Source organism: Nicotiana tabacum, chromosome 22 (assembly GCF_000715075.1).
Source record: "Nicotiana tabacum cultivar K326 chromosome 22, ASM71507v2, whole genome shotgun sequence".
Lineage (NCBI taxonomy): Eukaryota > Viridiplantae > Streptophyta > Magnoliopsida > Solanales > Solanaceae > Nicotiana > Nicotiana tabacum.
In genome coordinates, this window is record NC_134101.1 from 9,718,302 (window position 1) to 9,741,516 (window position 23,215).

The window sequence follows — 23,215 nt, forward strand, 5'->3', positions numbered from 1 at the left end:
TGTAAATTTGAGCCCGAAACGAAGAAACCATAACAATAGAAGGTTTGGCTAGGATGTGGGACCTACAAACTTATCTTTTTGTGTGACGGGTGGGGATCCACTACAATATTTTTAGAAGGAAATTTGGGGGGGAGGGAAATCAGAATTTTGAAATCGGGCGGGGTGGGGTGGGGGGTGGTCATCTGGTTCGAATGTGGGGAAGAGGGAAGGGGACCGTTTATTTATGTATAGCGCGATATATAACTGTGCTATACATATATAGCACGGTTTATATACCGCGTTATACACAACTGTCTTATTAACCATATATAGCGTGATTTATAGTAATATTATTTATATATATATAATGATATTTAAAAGAGTGTTATATATAAAAATGTCACTTTTTTTTTTAATACACATTTCTGTCACACTTATTCAAAAGAACCACAAATGGGTTGTGAACTCTTTTAACGAGAGAGATGTGAAATGATAAAATTTAGTGGGGCCGGTTATTGATAGCTTAAATTCTTATATGTGCAGACGTGTAAATCTAAATTGCAAATAACAGTGTGAAATGACAAATTTAAGTGGGGCCCATCAGATCATGACAAGTCTTCATGCAAGTGGAAATGGGGCTGATAATTTGTGCTTTACAATTGGCTCTAAAGTTCTCTTTATTCACCAAATTGTGTGATGGCAATTTCCGTAATAATATTAAAAAAAAGAGGCAAGTATATAGGAGAAGGAGAAAGAAATTGTCAATTGGAAATTTGGAGTAGGTTTATTATTCTGAATGTGAAACCTACTTCTTTGTCCGCCACGTTGGTTTGTATAGCAATGTATCACTTTAAGGAAAATTCCAGTCTTTGCTACTACTCTGCAAAGAAAAGAGAATTTATCTATTAGTCGTTTTGCCGTCGGCGGATATGTGGCCCACTTGAGTCCTCGTAAGTCGTAAGCAAACCTGACTTTTGTCATCGTCCTTACTACTCGCATATTGTTCTTTTTCATAGTTACCTACCCCTAATTAAAAAAGTTACGCTATTCTTGAACGAAATATTTTGTGAAAAATGTGATATTTAATTCAATATTTATGTACGTATAACATTTTGAAGATGAATAGCTCACAATTAATGCACAAGGTTATAAAAGAAGGAAGAAAGACATAAACGGTTCAGAAACAAGTCAGGGCGGCGGTACCTGAAAGGGGTAATAATCCAGTGCTCAGGCGGCCACAGTGCACGACGCAGCTCCTAATAGTGGCAGATATCGATGTCCAAAGGTTACCCCCGTATCACCTATTTTGACTTACCTGCGCTGTGAGAAACTGAAAAGACACTAACATATTCTACTACGCCATAATAGTAGTATGGTAGACAAGAAATACACCTTTTTTTTTTTTTTTTTTTTTTTTTTCGAATCGAAAAATCATCCCAAATCAAAAAGTTAAATTAAACAGATAAAAATTCTTGATTAGGTTTAATTTAATTTGTTTGGTATTGAGAAAAAAATATTTCGAACCAAACCGACATATAAATATATAATTTTTATATTTACTTTCGAGACTTTATATTGAATTTTCTTTTAAAATATGTAAGAAATATTTGGGATTTTCATAAGAAATGTAATATTTAATAGAACTACAAAGTATATTTATTTTTATTTATTTTAAATAATGGGTTGTATCACTTTCTTTTAGGTGTTATTGAAATGCGTTAATTATCTCTTTGTTCTTCCATACTCATATGTCAAGATTTATTATATTTTTTTTCGAATTGAAAATAGTATTTCGATAATTTAAAATTAAATAGAACATATCATTCATATTAATTTTTATATTAATTATTAAATTCGATTAATCTTAAAATTGTACATTAGCAAAAAATTATTGTTAGACGAATATGAAAATAACTATCATGTGTTACTAAAATAATTCTCCCATAAGAATATTTTAATAGATCACATGTTTGTCAATTTTTTTTAATTTTTAATAAATATATATTCACTTATCAGAATTTTATATATAACTTTAATAAAGTAAAATTAAAATAATATTTATATGACAAAAATCCCGAAAAACCCAACAAAACCAAACCAATCAACACCGATAGAGTTTGGATTGGTTTGATTTTGATACATCAAAACCAAACCAACCAGGTCCATATTTACCCTTAACTGCTACCATTATTTACTCCATATCCCTTTGTCAGAACTTAATTACATTGTACTTATCACTGTCATGATTGTATATGTATAATTACATAATTATAAAAACTTTTTTTCAAATGATCCTATCGAAATATATTAAATAATATAATAAATAATAGCTTACAAATAGTAAGTATCTTTCAAATAAATAATATATAAGAAATGCTAGACACTAAAAAGTAAAAGCATTAAATAATTATAAAATTATCACACCTCCTTTTTTTCGGGGAAGGAATTTTTTTTTTCATTTTAAGTGACATTATTAAAAAATAATTAATTATTTTATTTATAGAGCCGCTACTTGAAATAATTTATTAAGGTGTCCCAAGTCACCATTTACTTTAAATTCCAATTCAAGAAAAATTAACTATGTTTTAAGTCTCCGAAACATAGAAAATCGGATAAGGAATTCAGTTAACCCGGGAGAAGGTCTGATTATTACATATTTTATACATGTGTGTGTTTTTTATCCCCTCCGCTTTTTAATTATATATTTAGCCATTTTAAATATTTATGAAATTATTTTAAACAAGTACGATGTCGTACACTTATCGTTTCATACATATCACAAATCGCACCACGTAAAATATACCCGCAATTTATGATATATTTATTTTTATTATTACTTTGAAGTTAGGATCAAGTCACGCAAGCGTGCACTCGAAGTTGGAGTTACGTATCATGACTATGCTACGAAAACTGCACTCATAATCTGATAATTTATTATTAGTAGCAAACTACAATGTTCAAAAGACTGTTTATGCTTTTTAAGTTGTTTGAGGTTATCTGTAGGTCCGAAATTATGGAAAGTATTGGTGTAAGGATTAAACTACAAGTTTTTAGCATATACGAACCTCGAAATATTAAGACTTGTTTAGTATCAGTACACGAGATAAATCTGATAGTTAACATGAAAAGGAAATTGGTTCAAACTTCAAACTTATTAAAAGGGGCTGCCCGGCTGATTATTTTTTAGAGACCATATTAGTTGTTCAATCTAGGTTGTCTTGATATTACATTGGTTAATATTATATTAATAGCCTAAGAGTTGGGTATGATTAGAGGCCCATGTTGGGATTCTTGATGATAGTTGATATTACTAGCATGTTTGGCATAGTCGGAGAAATAAACTTATTTTGAGAAGTGCTTTTGAAAAAAGTGCTTTTGAAAAAAGTACTTTTGAAGAGAATCAGTTTGTGTTTGGTTAATCACACTGAAAAGCACTTTCGAGCAATATTATATTTGGCCAAGATTTTCAAAAAGTGCTTTTAAATATCAAATTACGAATAAGGACATAAATAGATTTACTTAATAGTTAATATTATAAGTAAATAAATAATCTTAAAAATTTGTTATTACATGCAATAATTAAATATTTTTATTTTATTTAAGTAAAATATGAAATTTAAAATTACTTAATTATCTTAATATAAGTTAAATATATTAAAAATCATTCAACAATATAAAAGCATTCACCCCTAAAGTCACTATATATTAGAAAGTTATCCTAAAAATAATAAGAAATATTTATACATTAATATCCTAAGTATTAGATTTACGGTTATTTTGGTATATATTATATTTTGTTAAGGGTATATTTGGTAAGAAAAAAAGTCAAAACTGCTTCTGCTTTTTGGAAAAAACTACTTTTTTCTGCTTCTCAAAAACTGCTTCTGCTTCTTCCCAACAGACTTTTTTTTCCCAAAAAAGTTTGACCAAACACCTCAAGTTAGGGGAAAAAGTGCTTTTGAGAAAAAAAAGAAAAAAAAACACTTTGAAAACTTGGCCAAACATGCTATGCATTGGTTAATAGTATATTAATTCCCATGGCCGCTGATGTTTGACCCGTCTGAGGTCCCAACACTAATAGTATATTACATAGGTCAAATTAAATGTTCAGCAACCAAATAAAACTTCTACAGCTCAATTATCATCCAGAATTCCAGGAAATATGAAGAAGAGGAATAGAAATCGAACTAACTTTTGAAATCCTCTTGTGTTTTGTTTTTTGGAACCTTTTGAATTTTCAGATCTCCGATTTTGGAAAAAATGCAGGGTTTCGTGTGTATGAGTGTGAGTGAGGTGAGTATCAGATGCATGTAAAAATTGATCAAATATAGACAATATCGCTGGATATAAGTTAGATACAATTTGAAACAATTATCCACTCCCGAATATTGTATGACCAGCAAATGATACACTTTTTACGACAATACACAAATGACAGTTTTCTTCCATTATAATCAGTCACAATAGTAAAAGTTTAGGCTTCATCTTGACGGTCTTGCAGGTGAATTATATGTTACCTTCAATGTTCTTGGGAAGCTCCCCCTCCTTATCATTCTTTCTCTTTCATGCTTATTTTATTCTTGACATCCTCCTCCTAGATAAATAGAGAGAGGAATCACTGGAGTAAGACAATCATCAACAAAAAATTTTAACATGGATAATGATACTCTAAAAAAGTCACCCAAATTCCCCCCAAAAAAACCATGATTATAAACTAATGCAATATTTGAAAGAACCAAGATTTAAATGAGTACACGATCCACAGATGGATCGGTGAATAAATTCAAATGCTTTCGAGTTTCTGGCAAATTTTAGGTGCAAGCTTATTATGATAATATATATCCATATCACATATACATATCTATGTGCTTGTATTTAGTACACGAGAGAAGTTCCCATTCTTCCCATGTTATAATTATATGAGCACTCCTTTTTTAAGAATAATATTTCTTTGACTACAAAGAATTTTCACAATACAATTTATGGGGAAAAGGATTAATCCTTAATCCTTACATTGGCATAGTGCCACTAATACTTCCGAATTACAATAACCAGAGACAGGTATTACAACCTGATTTCAACTAATAAGATGGAGTAGTTGTTACGACAGTCCTCCTAAATTTGATATAATATTTCTTATTTGAGTGTTCCTTGCTCAAGAACTACCTCATATTTCCAAGTTAAAAGGCCATCACGTGCACTTGATACAAACTGGGATTCATGGTATAAACTTACGAGGAGCTACATAAACAGTACGGTAAAATGGGAGTCTCACTTCACAAACAAAAAAAAGGGGAACATGAAAATCTCAAATAATCACTTTCTTATTACTTTCACATTGTCATGTTTAACCATTGATATTTTATGTCCCAGCAGAGTACTGCATAATTATCAGGCATACAAATTGACTTCAAACCCGATTAACACAAGCGCTTTCTTTCATTTCTAAGTGCCCTAACTTTTAGAACCGATCAATAAATATCAACACCTAATTGTAAACATAAAAATCAAAAACTTCCTCTCTGTTTGGTCACTAATCATATACTTTATGTAAAAGAACAGACTTCGTAAATTCCATCACACAAAATGCTTTGATTGAACTATAATTTGACAACGTAAACGAAATGAAGCACCACCAGTAGAAATGAATGTCCTATATAGAGATTTTTTTAATGAAAAATATCCTATATGGAGATTTTAACATCTTGACCACCTTCCTACTATTATTTCATATTATTTTGATTGAAATAAGATCAGTATTTTAAGAAAACATCCATTCATAAACTAAATTTTGATGACATAATGTAGTAAGAAGAAACATGAGAAAATGAGGGCATGAAAAGTGAATGTCACTGGATGGTGGAAAGAAAGAATACAAATTGCAGAAGCAAAATTTAATTGTGGTAAATACTTACTTGTCACTGGCATATGAGAACTACATCAAACAACGTATCCTCAGCAGTTGTCCAATACCATTAATAAAAATACCAGGAGGAGGTTTCCATCAAAGGTTGAACTAAGATAATAATGAAAGATAACAAAAAAAATTCTCTGGTATGAACTGGCCTTAGCTACTTTCTTTTTAGCAACAAGGGGATATGTGAATGAGAGGCTCATCTTACAGACTGAAGTACGTGGCTCCACTCCCCAAACCAATAGTTCTATTCCGTTTTATCCCAAGAAAGTATTTTGGCTACAAAATATAAGTACGTAACTCCAAATAAGTAGCACTAAATATAGAAGGCATATCATCAAACATCACAAGTGCACAATCCACTTCAAAATTTCAGTAGTTAAGCAATGAAAAGATTATATAGGTGAAAGAAAAATATATCATATAACTTCATATATGTATTATGAAGAACAGGTGTGCAGAAATCAAGAGAACTAACCTTCCAGCATCAATTTTCATGCCTCAGATTTTTGGTAGGACAGTTTAATTCTGCACTAGTTAGTTGGTATCTGTTTGCTTAATTACCATCTTACTCTAGACTACAGCATCAAACCAGATTGGATTCTTTCATAAGTACACTCTTCGTCCCAACTCAACCATAACCCTCTGGGGTTTCCTGAGTTCTGGTGAAGTTCACATTTGTTCAAATGAAGCAGAGAAGATATCATGAATCAATTTCAACCAAATTTGGCAATATTATTGAGTAAAGACAAAGAAGGGGAACAATCATAATAGATGAGCAAAATCATGAATATGAAGCTAATATATTTCTCCTTGTTTAAAATTGAAAAAAACACCAAAAAGTATTTAAGCCTAGACAATTCATATATGCAAAGAAACAAATTGGGAAATAAAGAAAAAATCAGAATAGAACTCAACCAAGCAGTAGGATCGATGAACTAAAGGGTAACAATAGACGAAGTCAATAGCTGGAGATAGTAGTGAAAACTAAGAAACAAAAAGAAGCACAAAAACCAAATGCTCAGCAAAGCGCAATAAAAAATTGACAAAAGGCAACGTAGTTTACAGTCCAACTGAGAACATTGAAAGAAGATCGAAAGAAAGATATAAAACAAATTCAGAACGACGGGAGGAAACTAACCCAGGAGCAGAGGCTAGGACGGCGAGCAGAGCGGTTTGAGTCTGGTAGGTTGATGGAGCTCTGCTTTTTGCTGTAAGTTCGAAGGTGATGTTGTGGCCTTTGCATTAAAACTAAGGCGGCTTATCGGGCGGATTAGGCGGTTAATTTTTCTTAACGGTTTGGTTTAACGGTTATCGGCTTTTAAATGTATTAATCCGCTAGTCACCCGATAAGATATTGGGCGGATTGGTATCGGTTTAGCTCTTATCGGGTGGTTATGAGGCAGTTTATCGGCCTAATCCAATCTATATTGCGTGCATTAATTATTTGCTGACCGCCTAGCATATAAATTCAGAATAGGAGTTCAGACATACATGTCTGTTAACACCTACATAAGAATGATGTTGTGTGTCATGTGTTGTAGAGTGAAAAAAGCAAAACACATTGTAGGCTACATTACATCCCAAAGCAGACTACATATGAGTCCAGACATACATGTCTGTTAACGCCTACCATTAAATCCCAAAGCAGACTACATTACATGAGTCCAGACATACATATGTCTGTTAACGCCTAGCATATTAATTCAGAATAGGAAATTCCAGTCTACATTCAAAGTGAGTCCAAAATACATATTTCAAAATGATTATTCCATAAGTGAGCAGTCTATACAGAAATGTTTGGCCTGCAGCTAACGCCTAATAGTGCTTGAATTTCTGCAACTTCAAAGTTCAAACAACAGCTTTAAATTTCTAACTTAAACTCTCAACCAGGTATTTCACGCTGTATCATTAACCATACAAACAGCACCGAGCAAAAGACAGTTATGTATAGAAATAGGGATGGATTATAAGCAGTAAACAATTTACAGGAAACGCAAATGCGCTCTTTCCCCAAAACATAATTCAAGACAGTACTATCGTCAATATTGTGGGATAAAAGTTGTGGCACAACACTACTGTTCTTCTATTAAACATAGACAACATGCATTAGTTTAAAAAAACAAAAGCAGAGGTGAACCATAGATAGCAGCTTAAACAATCTTGTTGTAGGGTGGGAGAATAAGCTAAGCTAATAGCTGGAAGAAGTGGAAGAGTTTTTGATATTTATATATATATTCTTAACTGGTTAACGGATTATCCGTTAAGAAAATTGAATAATCCGCCCCCAAATCGATAAGCCGTTAATAAACCGCCCCCAAACCGATAAGTCGTTAATAAAAAAATTTCAATCCGTTCCCCGTTCGTTAAACCGTTAACCCGATACCAATAAGCCATTAAGCTTCGACTTCGGTTCGGTTTTCGATTTAGGTTCGATTTTAAACACCCCTAATTAAAACACACGTGGATTGCAGTATTGTTGTGGCTATACAATTAAGAGACATGAGATCTGAAAGCCTATATACGTGAAAAGTCAAAAATGCCCTTGATTTCGAATTTATAAACAATAAGCACACACGTCGAAACTTGAGCGTTTCTATTATACTAGATGGGATTGGGGCCCAACTATTTGCATTATACTGGGATAATATTCAGCTGAACATGAATTATATATCTTAACAAAATAAAACAGAGGTGCTCTCACAGGTCTTCAACTAAGAGCAGAAGCGAAGACCAACACCCATATAACTCAATCCACCACAGAGTTACAATTCTTTATGGCGCAAAGAGAAGCACCATAGCCACCAACACCAGCTTGAATAATAACCAAATCATAATCAAAAGCCTTTGAAGAAGCTCTAACATGCATAAAAAAGGAAGTAAACATATAATGGAATTCCTTAAGGTCATGAAATAATACTATTTTGTAGCCTAAACTCATATTAGCTACCATTAAATTACTTTCTAATGGTTTTTCCGGAAAGAGTTGTCAGTTTTGAATAGTTTTTGTAGATAAGCAGTATGACTAACTATACAATGACAAATTTAAGGGAGGTTGCACGACTTGGCTTTTTAGGCGGTAGCTGATGATGTTGCAGTTGCTTTTGAAAGGTGTTGAAGCATTTTTGTAACTTCAACTATATCATTAAGATAGTATTAGGCCAAACTTGGTTTCTGATCAACATTGGATGCAAACACTTGTACTTTATCAAGCAAAAAAAGGTTTGATAGATGACTTGCAATTCTCTCAAACATGTCTTTGTCGGATATGCCATCGCTTATGCATGGAAAAAAAAGTTGTCGCTACCCTCTGCTCTTCATTGATGCCATTAGACTCCGAACAACTATGCCTCGGCTTAATCCTGCAATAAATGAATAAGGTTAGTATCCACTTTAGTTCATCGAGTTTGAAATATTATTCAACCATCATCCTTTTTCTCATACATGTGGTTTCACCTCAACCATGTGTTGACAAGCTCATTATCCAGTACACTCTCCAAATGATGAAGAAGCTCTTTTGCTTGCCATATACCAAAGTCAGAATCGGGTTCTTGATGATGTTATGCCAGAGCACTTTCCTTTTGATCTATTGACTAACCATCTCTTGCTTCTGTATAATGCTCCATAATAGGTAATGTTGCTTTTTTCAGTCCATGTCTGCAGCTGTTGGGCGTGATTCCCATTGTAAATCATATTCCACATATATAAAGGATTAAATTAAAGAGATACAAACAGCTAGTTGAAAAAGACAGAAGAAGATAAATAATCTAATCTGTGTTAATGAAACCAAAGTAGCAAAAATATCAAACCTTTTAAAATAACCATGTTCAGGTGATAGCCGAGTCTTGGACATGGAGATAACCAGTGGCTCAAAGAATCCTTACCCCTGCCACTCACTGTAAAATCCCTACCCACATCCACCAAATTATATGAAAACTATCTATTGTAGAAGCTCTGTACCAATTCCTTTTTTTTTTCCTTACTTTCGTGTTCTTTCAATAGTATACATTCCTCTTTAAGTATTGTAAACCCACTTGCATTTGTTTTACATTTTTCAACGCTACAAAAACATAGGATGCTTTTGAAATTTTTTCTGGAATCGAAATTAAACAAAATGACACCAAATTTGAAACTAATGGTAGAACGTTATATTGTGTATAATAACCATTCAAAACTGAGATGACTTCTTTACCAAGGAATTTATTCACCTTATCGTCAGGCATCTTAGTACTATCGCAGTCAAGCAAGATAGGCCTACTATTTGTCTTGTTATAAGAAAAGCAATGTGTTGCACCCGAAAGCTTCCTGAAATTAGGACAAAAGGCAACAAGTATTTCTTAAATCTATCCCTTTCTAGAATTAATTCATTTCAAGATTTCTAAGTAAGTTCAAGTGGATTAGCTTAATCCCTTCCTAGCATAATGCTAATTATTTTGCGAATTGGCAGGGTCTTCCAAGTTGTTCTTCCTCTTAGAAGTCTCATTCTTTGGTTAATTTGCCCTTTCATTTGAAGCAGATCATTTATATATAGCTAAATGCTTGTTGCTTTACTGACAAAGCAGTCCATCCAAGGGAAGACAGGTAAAACATAATCCATAATGATGTGAACCATTTGGAGAAGGTAGTTCAATAAGAAGATCTGGAGATAGTTAAGGCACATGTGGAACACCAACAACAAAATATAATTCTTTTATAACATGATTAGCGAAAGCCATCTCTTCCCCTGGCCCTATCAGATTTACTATTATGTGAACATGTGTCAATGTGCAATAACCAACAAAAGTGTTCATCACAGTAATCCAATTTTCTCTGTCTTGGAAATGAGTGCATTCTAAAGCTTCATTATTTAAAACATAGATTGAGGTTTTCCCTACCAGTGCATTACCACTAAAGTTGAAAAAATTGTACCAAAAATTAGAGATCGAAACACACTGTTTTAATGCAAATACCAAAAAATCTTCAACACACAGAGTCCTAAGAACGTAACTAACCTCCCCTCCTGACACAAAGAATAATAAAAACAATTTCTACATACCAATTTTCACAATAAAATTTCTGTAGAAATCCTTAAATCCACACCAATATTCACAATAAATTTCCGTAAAAAAACTAAAATTCAAAGCAAGCACCATTGTGACCCCCCCCCCCCCCCTTTCTTCAGCTCCAACGAAGCAGCAAAAACCCATTTATTAAGAGTTTCAGCAACTGTGCAAATTCAAAATAGGGGAAAGTCAAACAGATTTTTTCTCTAAAATGAAAATTCCTACCAGAAGAAGAGCGGAGATGAAATAGTACAGATCAGTGAAGTAAATTGAAACGAAGTGATTACCTTGATGCAACAAAGACAGAGCAGCGAAGAAGTCCAAACCCCAATTTATCTTGTGAAGAAGATGGTAGAGCATCCACAAATGGAAGTTGATTTAATTTAAGCTATGAATGCGAAAGTACGGCAAAATCCATGGAGGAACAGGGTTGCAACTTGTATCGCAGACAATAAGTTGAGAATACTAAAGAGAGAGAATCACATGAGCTGTGTAGCGGTGCTGTCAGATTGTATAGGTGTAAAATGACTATGCAACCCTCGTTAATTTAAGTAGCATGCGTTATAAGATATAAGGACATAATAGAGAACTCAACACAAAATTAGACTGAAATGACTAAATACCCCTTGGTCGGCAAGCAGGGATGTCGACGGAGAGCTGCTTCTGCGCTCTTCTATATAAGTAGAACTAGATGGGATTGGCCCGGGCTTATACGACCTATTATAAGAACAATAGCAGACAGCAGAAAGACATTAGTCATTCCTTGCTCAACTTTCATATTCAATTTTCTTAGTTCTTTTTACATAGCAGTGGTAGTTAAAGTTGAACGTAGTTTAAGTTTACGGCAAAAAGAACAGCAGCACAATCCCTTTTCACAGCTTGGAGTCACATTATCCAGTAGTTCCTCATTCCAAAGTCTATCTCCTACTGCTTGAACAACATTCTATAGGTTTAGTCCTGCAACAATGATTAGTCAAGAATGATGTAAAACATTATATTCAGTAGTTATGGTTCCTTTAGATATTTGCAGCAGATAACTTTTTTTAGTTTTAGATTCAAGAATTGTATTTGAGTTCTGTTCAATTTTTTATTCTTGTTTGGCTATGTTTTGTCCGGTGAACCAATTAATGAATTAGGAACCAATCAGATGAGTAAGCTATTAAAAAGGAGTCAGCCGCATTGTTGTCTTAGTTATTCAATTAGCATATTAAAAGTTGATGTTTTGTCAGGTGAACCAATTATTGAATTAGGAACCAATCAGATGAGTAAGCTCTCTGTAGCATCTGTATTCTCTTATTAGTAAAAGAGCACACGTAAGCTAACTCAAAGAGAAGTACATCGCAAGCAAAAGAGTATAATTTGGCGAAAGCAATCAAGCCAAAGCAAATATGCCTTGCCACAGATTTCCTCCAAATCAAACCAACTGTACCAACCATATTTAGTGGTATACTTAGTGAACATATTGTGGCAATACTAATCTTTTTTAGATAAATTAAGAGTGACTATGAAAATTTTACTCAAAACAGTCTTCAAAATTGATTGGTAATATTATTGGGGTATTTAAAAAAATACATATATCAAGTGACGAAGCCCTAACACACAGCTAGACACACAAAAATTGAAGTTACCACTCAGATAGCTGCATAATATGTTTGGATAGTGCTCATAAATAAGTTCATTCTGAAATGAACAATGAATTATCAAGAAAGTGTGAAAGCATGTGATTGGAACACTCACAGTTGATTTTTATGACAACTAAAAGAGTCATGTCTTTATTTGGGTGAAAAAGGACTGTCAATTTTGTTCATATGATGTATGAGCTTTCATTTCCTCTCTTTCTTTGTCTCTAAATTGAGCAAAGCTCAAAGCTTTTCCTTCCAATCACTTTCTTTTCTTTTAGTTGCATTTGTTTTAGTCCAAAATAAGGCTTGTTGTTCAAACAAAATCAAATAGATACAACATTGATGTATATATTGCGCATAAGAAAACTTTATCCCTTTTTCAGAAGGATAACAGTTTAGCAACGACGATTTGTAAGCACACAAGCCAACCCTTATTAATAGTATAATCGCAAAAGGTTTGTTTCAACAAGAATCACTGAAATGAACAAGCAAAACAACTGGCAACAGAATATTATAATCTCTTTGCCTTCGTTAAGAATATCGATTAAAAGCAGCAGATTAACAAAGAATTACCGGAATGCTTCATTTGTCTTATATAGAAAAATTATCCGTCTTCAGCAAAATTTAATGGCGTATTTCTTTAATGGAGATAATTCACAACAACTCCCAAACATGTATCATTCAAAAAAGAAAACAAAACAGCATATAGTTACAAGTGTAGTAGAAAAGTTGAGTTTAGCATTACCTCAGCTGATGAATGTGAGGACAAGCATTTGTTGTAGTCAGCAAGACATGAGAATTTAAGCAGAAGTCATTCTACTCATACTGACAGTTTCCTTCCTCCCTCTTATCATACAAGCCAGTAAACCTTCAGTTTCTACAAGTGTAGAAAAGCATTTCTTCAACAAATATCAACATCATAGCAAACATCAACATTTACCATAGAATTTAACAAACTCTCAAAAGACATTGTGTTTCCTCTGAGAAGAAACTTTATATTTTTGTTGACCAAGTATGTGCAGGTAGCATCGGATGACTTCAGGCAAATGATTGTACTCTTTACAGAACCCAACGGCTTTGGTATGTTGTAAAGCTAGAGTAATTGGCAATGTAACTTTTGAGCAAACCAATTGAAAGAATGCCTATAGTCAATATACCTGCACTTACAGAGATGTCAAAATTATAAACCATAATCTAATAGAAAAAGTTTCCACTAAATAACAAAGATGAGGATGTTGAGAGAAACATATGTACTCTTTGTCTCACTCACTCTTTCTGAGCTCATGTGAGCAAGATGAAAATAAGTCTGATAATTTAGAGAGAAAATGACATGACTTTACAATAACTTTGAAAAAATTGAAATAATGATGGCAATAGACAAAGTAAAAAGAAACAAAACTAATTTAATCCAGTGGCAACCAATTGAACTAGTTCAACCATATGGAAAACATCCTCGACCACTACGTAATTGCTTAATTCTCAAATCAAAATCGAGAGTATAGAATCTGAATTACTAACAAATAAGATACATCAATTGATTTTGAAGATTTTTCTCCCAGTATATTTTTCCTTTCTCCTAACAATCCGGTGTTGTTTTGACAAACATACATTGGCATACTGTTGCACTCTAAGTTGCTCTGACATGGCAGTTTAGGTGCCGCACCCGTGTCGACACGACACTAGTATGGGTGTGGGTATGGGATCCGTACCGGATCTAGGCAAACAATTTTGGGTACTTTGACCCCGACGGACAGAAAAATTCGAGACGAGATACAGTTTGATTACCGAAATCAGAACTAAAACTAGGGTAAATTTGAGAAAATAGCATATCTTATCTAGGAAATCAATCTTTTACTATCTACAACTTGAGAATAAAAAGGAAAGTAATGGGAGTGTTGAAGCAATTTTTTGGGGAACAAAAGATTCAGGAGTCATACAAAGAAAAGAAAGAATAAAGAAAGGAAAAAATTGAATGAACATTGAAACTTAAAGAAGACCATGTGTTTTCCATTCATTGTAAGAGGGATAAGTGATGACACACGTGTTATGTAAAGTTGTAGTATAGATCTTTAAGATGGAATGACACAGAATTACTAAATTATCCATAAAGCAAGTTAGATTTCCAGAAATACCCTTCGTCGTACAGCAGACCTTCACTTATTATACAGAAGATTAGTGGAGGAGTAGCCCGGGCAAGTGAATAAAACTATTTTATTTTATTGTACATTCTGCTACCTTTCCAATTTTAACCATAATATTCTATGAACTTTCACTAGTGAGGTCTGCGCCAGCAATTTGGATTATGAAAGTAAACTTTAGTTTGTAAATCTATCCACTCTAAGATTTAAGTCTCGAGTACTATATACATTGAAAGTAAATATTTTAATACTATTAAATCTGTTTCATAACCTAATTTGCTTTCGCCATCTTTTTCACTCATAGTCAGGCAGATAAACTAATGTATATTGTAGAATACTGCTGCTCAACTACATCCCTGATCCATCACATCTCTACATGAGATGTCTTACTTCTATGCATGTAGCATGAGAAGAAGTGATAAAATATATTTTCATGTTACTGCCTGCATTAGTTGTCCGTTTTTAGTAGAAATTGATTTTCAATAGCTATTACGCTGTATGTTTATTTATTATAGTACAAAAGGTCTCTTGTAAAGCTATTTTCGCGTAAATAATTATCTATTTTAGTACTTCCGAGCACTTAAAATAGTCTTAATATTGAGCATTTACTAAGTGTACATATAATTCGTGTCTATGTGAAGGCACCAACTCTCCAGGTGCCATGAAGAAGTTTTTACAAGAGATATGAAGCTGAAAGCCTGAAACATACCAAAATGATGTTGTTCCCCTTTTATTGTTAAATGGCAAGTACAAAATGATGTTATTCCATATAGCTAGGAACTATTAAATTAGATACGGCAAGAATAGTGGCAGCAATGGTGGTCCTCTTGGTTAGAAGAGCTAACTGTTTCACTATCATTTATATCTATCATCTCCTCCGTAATATTTGTTTGGTTAGCCTCCATATGGAAACAAACTAAATATTGGCCAAAGGGAGTATAATTTAGTACAAACCATGCACTCTCTCTACATTATCATTCAGAAAAACATACCAATGACCTCAAGTTCACACTTCTCTTTCGGAAATCAAGTAATGAATGTGAAAACTAAAAGGCAAAAAAGTTTTGCTTAAACATGTGCACAACCATCTATTTCTACTTGCCCTTTCCAATTGAAAACAAGTATTCATTAAATAAATCTCATCGTTTTTAATTGGTAATATATGTAATTTATAATCTAATTATAAGATCCTCTAAACCTAAAGTCCTACCGCCATAACAACAGAAATAAAGCAGAAAGTTTTGCAGAAAACACTAACAATCTCACTGCGGCAAACTTTTGCTAACCAAATCACCTGATCACCCTTTCTAAAAAGAGCTTTGACTGGAGACTGAATATTCTCATAGGGATAAAATCCCAACTTTGACCATCACATTTTCAGTCAAAAGCTTGAAATACATCACAAAGTGCAAACTTATTAAAGGAGAGCTAGGGATGTTTCATATTATATAATACGCGTTTCCACTTGAATACTTTCAGTTTTGCAAAGATATCTCTATTGGAGTACCTAATCATAAATTTGAATCCAAAGTAAAAATATATATAGTACTATCTTTTCCCTATAAAACCATGCTAAACGTGTGTTTTAACCAGGCCATCGTATGATGCCTATCATTATCCAAAATCTGGTATTAACTTTTCCAAATAGCAAGGGGGGATTATCAAGCAATTCAATTTTTCCTCTAGTTGATGCTAATTGGCAACTAATATGATAAAAACTTGTGGCAGATTAATCACAACAATACGTCCATAAAACACGCGAATTTAGTAACCAATAGTGACAGAAAGTAAATCATATATAAAGAAACAGAGAAGTAGATGCACTATCATAAAAAGAAAAAAAATCACAAAACCTATAGACAAACTTGTGAAATAGTAACAACTTGTCATTTGATCAGAATCAAAACACAATAGTCTCTTTGCTTCCATTAAATATTGCAAAGGAAAAAAAAATCTTAACACTTTGAATTCTGTAATAAATTCTAATTCAAACTCCAAAGCAGAATGAAGCATAAATCTATATTTGCTTAATTAAATATATAACATGAGAGGTGCCATATATATAGAATAAGAGTGAATTGTAATCAGAACTACACCTTTCTCTGTTGTATAAATAGAACCAGCTGGCGACACGTGAACCAGACCAACAATAGAATGAAGACTACAATTCCAGCTTCAGATGCTTTCAAGGAGAGGAGCGAGTTGATGTTTATTCCGACATTGTTTATCTACAACAAGAAAACATGGAAATAACATGGTTGCCGAGTTAATCTATGTGTATGAGCATTAATAAAACAAAGAAAGCAATTAGAAACTTCACAATCACTTTAGGATGTAATCAAATTTTATCTTAACTTTTTTATTTACGCAACTAATTGCAAGTAGTAGTTGAAATAACTAACCATTATAATTTTCTTACTGCAAAGAAAAATATTTACAACATATAAATGAGCTCAAAGAGTTTGAGTTAGATTTCAATGGAACAGCTAGAGTTAGAAGAAGAAAAGGATCCTTCGATGCATTCGATTCTGATAGTTTAATCGCAACCTCTATCGAGAGGGCAAATTGTCATAGACTTCAGGCATGGAACAAAGGTGCGCGAATAATTACAAATTGAAATAATACAGTTGACGTGCAAATTATTAAATATAAAGGTAGAAACTTGGAATTTGTCTATCAATTTCAAGAACAAAATACAAAGTAACTGAACATAGACTATAACTAATTAGTTAATTACTCAGTAACCTTCAGCAATTGGCGATGAGCATACCAATTAAAAGCAAACCGTTCAGTTCCAAAAAGGTGAAACCTTGATTGCACCAGTCAGTAAACCTCAAGCTTTTTAAAATTCACCACTTTAGAGAGGAAATCCCATCCATGCAAGAGCAAGAACTTTTTAAGGACGAAATCGTTATGTCATAAACTGCAACTTTCGTGAACAGCTTATGTCAAAATTTGCATTACGGAGTTTATCCAAACTCGCTGACCATGAAGATCTTCCACTGGGGAATTTCATCAAATACATAGGTGGCATCGACGTTCTTCCCTCTTTATCACTATTTTTGTCCTAGATGGAAATTTTCACAGAGCAGAGAAGTACTACACAAAACTTAAAATCCACATACAAATGGAAAATTGGAGACATCCGATGAGTGAAGATTTCTGATAAGTTCCACTTAGAGTTCTCTCTCTTTGAAACCCTTGAAGAACAGTTGAAGAATGTGTTTATTCCCTGGGGTTGAGCCTAGAATGTGTCGTCGGTTTCCGTTTACATAATATGGTTTGATTTTTACACTTTATATTTCGATTTATTTGGTTCCATAACTTCATTTTATTCGATTTACCGTAATATTCTTAATTAAAGTACTCAAAAATACAAAATTAAAAATATTTGTTGATAGAAGTTTTGTCCAAAACTAGCAAATACCAACCTAGAGAAAACTTTCCCTAAAGTAATAAATTTGATCATTATAAATGTATTGTTACTTGGTTAGAGTTAATTAATAAAATTAGAGAAAAAAGGAAAGCAATATAATATATTTATATTATAATTAATAATATATATATTATGGAATATAATATATATTTCGATACGGTATCAATATTTTAATTTTCGTTTTAAACTAACAAATAATATTTTTTTATAAAAATTAAACCAAATAACATACCGAATACTAAAATTTTGGTACCATAATTTATGCACAGCGCTGGAAGGGACCTGTGTGATTGTGTCTCTGTAGAAAGTCCATTCAATTGCCAATAAAATGGAACAGATAGTAAAGTACAATTTACAGTGCTCTTTGCACAACCCATTAGTGTCGTGTGGACCAATATGGAATAATGTAAAGTTTTATGATTTTTTTGTAATTTCACCTGAACCGAAGCTCCTCCCGATACCCTTTATTGATAGTAGTAAAGTAAAGTAGTGTGTGTAAAATATATACCCATATGGGCCCAAACGGGTAAGATCCCAAAATATGGGCCTATTTTGGTTATAGGGTTGGGTCGGGTGGCATACTATGTAATTCTTTCTAATTTCTTTCTAATTAGGCACTCGACCCCTTCCTTTTCCCCCCTTTTTTACCCTAGACCGGACGCTTCGTCATCTGGCTTCTTCTCTTTTGTTGCTTTGGATCGATATTTTTTTAAGCCCTAAATCTCCGCTTTTGTCATCGAAAATTCTCTCAATTGCTTTGTATCTCGTTTCGTCCAGCTAATTGAAGCTCAACAGCAGCTTCTTCGTGCACAGTGGCCGCTTCTTCAGGGGTATGACAGGTTCCTAGCCTCAACTTTTTCTCAGGCGAGTAACGTCATTATTCGACTCCCTTTCTTTTTCCCCCATCTTTTACCCGTAAGACTAGATATAGGGAGGCAGGCAGTTTTTGATGGCCGTGGTTTCAATTTTAAAGTTGATTAGATTACCTGGTTTATGTACTTGTAGTCAATCAGCCGGTAAGTCTTTTGAAGTTACGGTGCTTTTCTAGCTCGGTTCGCAGATCAATGCCACAATTTCTTTTCTTATACTGTTTGGAGACATGAGGAGTTTCTCCTTTTTAAACTTTGAAGTTGTGAATTTTTGTGCAAAGTTGCCCTCTCTAATTGTGCTTGTTTATAGATTTGGTGTGCTCGATTTTGTGTGTTTAGTAACTTTATTTGAGATGCTCAATATGTTTTTCTGTGTTTCTTTCAGTTCGTCTCATAGTGGGTGATGACTGGCGGTGGTTTCTTCTTAATTTTATTCCCTTATGGTGTATATGGGCTGTCTTTCCAATTTTTGTGGAGGATGCCGGTCCTGTCACCTTTTTCAGTTACTATATTGTTAGCACTAATGCTTATCTGATTCCATGGTACTCTGTTTGTTATTGGCATCGCGAGATGTCGCCTTTCCGGTTAATTGGTGCTAAGGCGAAATTTATGATTGAGGTCATTCCTATGATAGTTGCAGCAGCCTTGCATCACCTTTTGGAGTACAATGTTGGTTATTTCGTTATACTGCTAGGCTGCACCGCATGTGTCTATATCTTTACCCACTTCATGCACGCAGCATATGATATTGGACTTTTTGACTTTTTGCTGGGATTAGCAATGCTTGTTCTTGTTCACTGGCTGAATGAAGAATTGTTAGTTGGTGTTTTGGTTTTGAGCTTCTGCCTTTGTTTAAGTTTCTACAGATACATGACGTATTGTGCTCCTGAATTACCTAATCATCCTAAAAAAGAGTTGGAGGAGGAGCTGCCTTGTTGATATGAAGGGGACATTTGCGTACCTTTCCAGTATCTCTTAAATTTATGAGTTACTTTTTCTTTTGAGATGACATGTATTTGTTCTAGCTTTATCTTTGTGTCCTTGTAGACGCAGCTAGGATTTCAACCTTATGGTTTCTGGATTTTAGAACGATGATTCCAAGTGTTAGTGACTGGGTTCTATATTTAATATTTGTACATATTTAATAAATTCTAAATACTAAGGATCTGTTTGGCCATAGATTTTGTCAAAATATATTTGAGTTTTTTTTTGGCAAATACATGTTTGTTCATAAATTTTATTCATATTTTGGCAAATTCCCAAAACCCAAATCCTAAAACCAACTCAAGAGCTGGTTTTGCCCCAAAATATTACTATTACATTTTTTAAAAATTGCTCCAAAATTTTGTATTTTATAAAAGAGCCCACCATTTATTATTTTGTAACAATGTTGCTTCGTCTTCTCGGTCATCTGATAGTGTATTATGTAATTCATTATAAAAATGATAATTTTGTACTAAATTTATTTATGTTCAGGATTATGATTTGCGATAATATAATGGATGTTATTGACGAAGGTACTGTTGGGTATTTGTGATAGTTTTAAGAACTTGTGGGTATAAGTCATGTTTTTTCAAAAAAAAAAGTGAAATATGTTTTGAAAACTCATGTCCAAACACATTTTCATCTTTAAACCAAACTTCACCCAAATCCGATTTTTCAAAACAAATTTGGTAATTTATGACCAAACGCTAGCTAAATACATTGTTTGAGCAAAAACTATTGGGATCGGCCGAACTCGTATTTCGGCTTGTGCCTCCGCCACTGTGTGTCCTTATCGTTGAACATAATTGTACATCACTGGAGAAAAGGAAAAACATTTAGAAACAATTTCAACAGGGTCAATGGCGAGCTATTTTTATTCATAGGAGACTGAAAGTAAACTTTAAAAGTGATCATATTCATGTATAATATGAGTATTCACATTATCCATCGATTAACTCATTCTAACCCACTCATATTCGACCCTACCCGTCAATTTGCCACCCCCAGGTAGTATGAAAGTAGATATAGGAGTAGTACATGCCTCATCTACCTGATTAGGGTGGCCTTTGCCAGCAGTACAAAAAAACATGTCCAAGTTGTCCTAACCTACTCCTGTTGGAGAAATATTTCTCAATGGGATGGATATTAGATAAGTAAATTACAAAACAGCTAAATTATATATTAACTTATCTTACGAATTATGCAATGCACATGAATGACTCTGGCAGGGCTAATGTACTATTGTCTTTTTCCCTATATCTATTACTTTGCCAAACCTGTAACCAATAACTATACACATGCAAGGAAAAAAAACAATAATAAATCATACACTTGGATTTTAATACAAAAGACGAGCACATTCAATTTCCGATACTGAGTGTAGTCATGTCCTTCAGTAATACGCAGGAATGGGACCGAATATTTATTCCCCCTTACTCTTTTTTACCAGTCTCAAAGCAAGAGGATGAACATCATTTATGGTATACAAACATATAATATATTACAGTAAGACATTACTATAACAACATCCTTATATAACAACATTTTTCTATAAAAGTCAAATTTTTTCGGAGCCAATTCTCATGTTCTATTATAATTATGTTTTCTATAACAGCAATTCGTTATAACATCCAAAAATATTCGGAACAAACAAGGTTGTTATAAAGAGATTTAAATGTACATATTTGGTCAGAAGTTATATTATAAGTAGGTCTACACATATATTATAACAACAACAACACCGACAATAAATTGGGGTCTGGGAGAATAGTGTGTACGCTGACCTTACCCCTATCATGAGATGGGAGAGGAGGGTCAATACATATATTGATAATACAAAAAAAAAATCTACAACTATCAAGTTACCTAAAGACATAACTACAAGTATAAGATTGTCAAAAGTAAAAGCAATGACATGAAAAATAAGACATATTATCTGTTAAAACCAGTTAAAATAAATTGTAATATAAGTATTATTAAAATATAAGTTAAATTCGTATACCAATGCTCTAAAAAACGTTATGAAACTAGAGACGTATACCTACTAGCTAGTAGTACTAATTTTACAAATAATAACTAATCCCCCACCTTTCAGCTCTCCCCCAATAGCCTCCTATCTCTTTTTTTCCGAAGAAAAATATTTATCATTATATTATAAAATAAAAATTATAAAGTAAATAAACCAAACACAAATATAGAGAAAGACTGATATATTATTTTAACTTCAAACTGATGTACAGAATAAACTGTCTTGGCTCTCTATTTATAAAAGAAATAAAGTTGTTGCGAGACTTTTTGGGAAGTTGTTGGAAGATTTTTTTGAAGCTGCTTGCATGAATTACTACGAGTATAAAACTTTTCCTTTATATGATTAATTAAAATGATGGACGAAATGTACTAACCACTCGGATTATACTCATTTGTTTATTTTGTAGTAGAAAAATTAACCTAAATAATTATTCGTTTAATCACTTAAATTAAAAATAGTTGATGGATGTATGATAAATATATGCATAATTCATGTATAACCATATATAATTAATATATAATATCAACTAAGAAAATTAAACAATAAATCTGGGAAGCTCTTTTGTAAAGATCAGATTATGACTGATATAACAGTCATAGGTATGAAGAATATTAGTCAACTTGACATTTGGTCTTTGCATAATATTTTTGGAAAGATATCTAATTACCAAGGTAATTTGTAATCAGAGATTTCAGTTTGACCCGCTTGCATTGGGCTTGACCAAAGTCTAACGATTGAATAATGAAGCAAAAACAAAAAAAATGAAACACTAAGGGAGTTATAAAAGTTCATCGCACTTAATGTTATTTATTTTAGTTTCACTTTTCATATACTCTCTTAAAAAAGGAAGGAATTTGGAGTTGTTGAAAATATAATTAATTAAATAAAAGTATGATACTCTCTAATAAACTTAAAATTTGAGATAAGATGATCACACTCTTATATTTTTCGGTCTCAGTTAAATATTAATTTCTCAATAATATATTATTTACGTAAAATTTAAATAATTAGAAACTACATTAAAAAATTATTATGGCAAATATTAAGTATTTAACGAATGTATAAAATGTCAGATTCAAGAGGTCACTGTTACAATTTGTTCTGGTTTGAAAATGATGCCACTTAAAAATATGTTTCCTTGTCACAATTGAAATGTTCATACGACATGATCAATGTATACGGTAAAAATCGGCCCGATTTCA

General features: G+C 32.9%; 3 long non-coding RNA genes across 15 annotated transcripts; 1 reads left to right on the plus strand and 2 right to left on the minus strand.

Moving 5' to 3' along the window:
- Positions 1-4,291: 4,291 nt before the first annotated feature.
- LOC107760051 (uncharacterized) lies at positions 4,292-7,165 on the minus strand. Its single transcript, XR_001642333.2, has 3 exons — positions 7,035-7,165; positions 6,372-6,555; positions 4,292-4,573 (listed from the first exon to the last, which is right to left on the minus strand). It is a non-coding gene; the product is annotated as an uncharacterized LOC107760051 (long non-coding RNA).
- Positions 7,166-8,742: 1,577 nt separating this feature from the next.
- Positions 8,743-17,981, minus strand: LOC107760049 (uncharacterized). 13 transcript variants are annotated; one of them, XR_012704854.1, is made up of 7 exons: positions 17,466-17,981; positions 16,792-16,923; positions 13,303-13,714; positions 11,223-11,892; positions 10,102-10,198; positions 9,338-9,800; positions 8,743-9,255 (listed from the first exon to the last, which is right to left on the minus strand). It is a non-coding gene; the product is annotated as an uncharacterized LOC107760049 (long non-coding RNA). The 13 variants fall into 13 exon arrangements; XR_012704851.1 differs by having other exon boundaries at positions 9,338-11,652; positions 11,779-11,892; XR_012704852.1 differs by having other exon boundaries at positions 9,338-11,400; positions 11,559-11,892.
- Positions 17,982-18,777: 796 nt separating this feature from the next.
- Positions 18,778-20,177, plus strand: LOC107760048 (uncharacterized). Its single transcript, XR_012705340.1, has 2 exons — positions 18,778-18,995; positions 19,386-20,177. It is a non-coding gene; the product is annotated as an uncharacterized LOC107760048 (long non-coding RNA).
- The last annotated feature ends 3,038 nt before the right edge of the window (positions 20,178-23,215 follow it).